This window comes from Labeo rohita, unplaced genomic scaffold, assembly GCF_022985175.1.
Source record: "Labeo rohita strain BAU-BD-2019 unplaced genomic scaffold, IGBB_LRoh.1.0 scaffold_158, whole genome shotgun sequence".
Classification (NCBI taxonomy): domain Eukaryota; kingdom Metazoa; phylum Chordata; class Actinopteri; order Cypriniformes; family Cyprinidae; genus Labeo; species Labeo rohita.
Window position 1 is genome coordinate 148,353 of NW_026127758.1, and position 3,410 is coordinate 151,762.

Below are 3,410 nucleotides of genomic sequence, written 5' to 3' on the forward strand. Positions count from 1 at the left end.
CCTTCAATAAGTGTTTTTTATTATTATTTTTTTATTTTTTTTTTCAAAATGAGGGAAAATTAATGGGAAAGGTAGTGTTCAGTAATATAATTTTAAACCTACGCAAATAAAATGACCGTTATCAGCGCTTCAGCACGTGATTGATTATAACCAATGAGACCGCTGGAACTTTGCGTAGGAAGTCATCCGCTTTTCCCGCCCGTGATTGCCCTGGTGTGATTGCTTCCTTCAGGTAAGCGTCTCCAATTTCTGGTAAATTTATGAGGATTTATTTTTAAAATTTGTAAAAAAAATCATCAAAATGGTTGTGAATTAATTAATTGGGACAGAAATACGCACGTTTTAGCCTGATCATCAGTATTGTTGCTGTTTAAACTATAAACCGGCCGACTAGCCACAACTTTGAGGTAATTTCTGAAGTAATTTATCTTTTTAAATTGTCTTTTAAAAGTTACTTATGAATTTACATCCTTTTATTATTGTCGTTGCTATTATGATGATGATGATGATGATGATTATTGTTATGAAAGAATGTAATGGCCGAGTTATGGATCTGGGGCGGGTTAAGTCGATGAACGTATATATATTGTATTAAACGTGTATGAACAATCATGTATTTATTTTATTAGCTTAGTCTTAAATACAAACGCAAACCTAATATTTATACAAATATATTCCCTAACCTACACACTCTTATCTTATTACGTATGATTAATATGTAAGCCGTTCATAATTAATTGACACCGGGTAAACTCAGTGCGCTGGAAATTAGACCCCTTCACGTATGACACGGTGCATTTACATGTATGTTTTTGCTTTACATCATTATTATAAAAGTCTGTTACTTTCAACAGCTTGGCTGCGAGAGTGCGTGCTCTTTCACACGCGCTGAGGGGGAGACTCGTAGCATGAGGCGCATGATAAGTTAATTGAAAAATGAAATAAGCCATATTATAGGTAGTAGTAGTATATACTACTATAATATAGTAGTATATAGTAGAGTAAACCTTTAGGCCATGTTTACACCAGGGGGAAAAAATATCTAAGAAGTCACTTTTCATGGAGGAAAAAATTAATTAATAGTTAAATAGTTACATTTCTGTCTAGGGGACGAATATTAATTATATATATATATATATATATATATGTCTGTAGGTAAATGGTACTGTTAGATTTGGAACATGAACATATTGTAGCACATTTTGTCCACCTATTTTTGTTTTTCCTTCCACAATTTGTTCCAGTATAATCTAATTATGATGTTCATAACATAGTGGTGTAATCATTTCTGTTCTGTTGAAACATATTCATCTGTACATCCATGCAGACCTATGTAATTGACTTATTGTTTCTTTATTCCCCTTTTCTTTGTGAATCAGATTTTTGGTTCTGCTCTGTAAGTATTCCATTTACTGCACTGACACAGTGATCATGATCATAGCATATTGATTAGACAGAGATAATTTCTCTTTAGATTAACTCGTATATTCTGTGATGTTTTCTTCCCTCTAGACTTCTGAAAACAGGTTGCAACACATTGCTTCTGCTAAGTAAGTATCCTTTTTGGTTCACTCTTTTCAAGTTCTCACACATCAATGTAATATACCATTTAGAAAGTTTTTGGTGATTATTATTATTGTTATTTTTATTTATTTTTTTTTAATAATTTTATTTTTGTTTTTCCCTTTACAGGAGCCAACATCCAGTCTCTTCTGCTGCAGAGTCTAGCCATACAAACCCAAAGGCTCTTTTAAGAGCCATCCACTCTGCATTACAGGTGTGTACATATTTGTTGCTGTCATTTTACTATTTATTTGGCGTCATTCAAATGTTTAGTTTGTATATTACTTTACTATTGCTGTTCAGGGACCATTTTGGAAGTTCCAGAGTTCTTATTCAGGGCTCAACGCTAAGGATTTTTTCTACTGGCCCGGTCAGGCCAGTGGTTCAAATTTTTACTTGCCCGGTCAAAATTTCACAGGACCTACTAGCAAAAATTTATCTTCAAAATTCTTTAATTATTATTAATATTTTATTACAAATGAAAAGATGCTTTAGGGAAAAACAGCAGACAGACAGACAGAAAGAAAGAAAACTCAGTCTCTGCCAGCAGCTGGCGCTTATGGAATAGTAGTGATCTTGTGTTTCTTTGGTTACTGCTATAAACATAGCATAAACATAAACATAAACATAAACAACAATGCTACTTTAAATGCATTATACAGAGGCAGATGAAAAGAAAACGCCATGTAAACTTTTCTTAAAACAGTCACTTCCCCTCAGAGATACATTCGTCTCCCTGTGATCGCTTGAAATTTTAAATGAACAAGGTATAAAAATATGTGATAATGATAAACTTTCATGAAGACGTGGCAGTATCCCGATCGGGCCAGTGACAAATTCGTCAACTGTCCTGTGCGTCTTTCACACTGGCCCCTGGCCATCGGGCACTTTTTATTTTCGAGCCCTGTTATTATTGTTCCAAAATGACAGGTGACTGATTTCATTTTTAGCCTGTTATCTTATGGTGCACACAGTAGCCTGTTTGTTTGAGCTGTGAAACTCTGTGTAAAGGCAATTTATAGAATTAATTCTAAAAACATTTAAAAAATTAGAAAGGTATTGCTGAAAACAACATTATTATGGAGCAACATAAATCTTTAAGAATACTGTATAACAATGTAAACTTGATAAATGTGATCATGTGGACATTTTTTGAGCGGTAAATTTTTTTGTATTTTCTACAGTATATTGGACGTCTTGTACATCTATGTGAGTAAGGTACCATTGTTGAACATTTAAAATTACACACATAGTTTGCGTTATCTTCATAAGAAATGTTGCAGGCTCTGTTTTTCTGTTGAAACATAACTTTTGTTTGTTTTTCTTCTTTTTTTTTCTTGTTTGCAGCATTGGTTGTACCTGGTGAAGCTCACCATGTAAGTACTACTGTAATGCTAATTTATTGGCCATTAGCACTGTATGCATTTAGGTTCTCTTGATTGAGATTAACGTTTGATTGCTAGAAAGTTTTAAAATCACTGCAGTATGTTTATACTTTACTATGGAGCAACATATATCTTTAGAAAACACTGTATAGCAATGTAAACTTGATAAATGTGATCATGTGGACATTTTTTGAGCGGTGAACAAATCTAAATTCTTTTTTTTTTGTATTTTCTACAGTATATTGGACGTCTTGTACATCTATGTGAGTAAGGTACCATTGTTGAACATTTAAAATTACACACATAGTTTGCGTTATCTTCATAAGAAATGTTGCAGGCTCTGTTTTTCTGTTGAAACATAACTTTTGTTTGTTTTTCTTCTTTTTTTTTCTTGTTTGCAGCATTGGTTGTACCTGGTGAAGCTCACCATGTAAGTACTACTGTAATGCTAATTTATTGGCC

At 33.2% G+C, this 3,410-nt stretch overlaps 1 long non-coding RNA gene across 2 annotated transcripts; it reads left to right on the plus strand.

Annotated features, from left to right (window-relative positions):
- The first annotated feature begins 1,500 nt into the window (after nt 1-1,500).
- LOC127158575 (uncharacterized) lies at nt 1,501-3,201 on the plus strand. Of its 2 annotated transcripts, none has more exons than XR_007826186.1 (3): nt 1,501-1,550; nt 1,693-1,777; nt 3,187-3,201. It is a non-coding gene; the product is annotated as an uncharacterized LOC127158575 (long non-coding RNA). The 2 variants fall into 2 exon arrangements; XR_007826185.1 differs by lacking the exon at nt 3,187-3,201 and adding an exon at nt 2,748-2,762.
- The last annotated feature ends 209 nt before the right edge of the window (nt 3,202-3,410 follow it).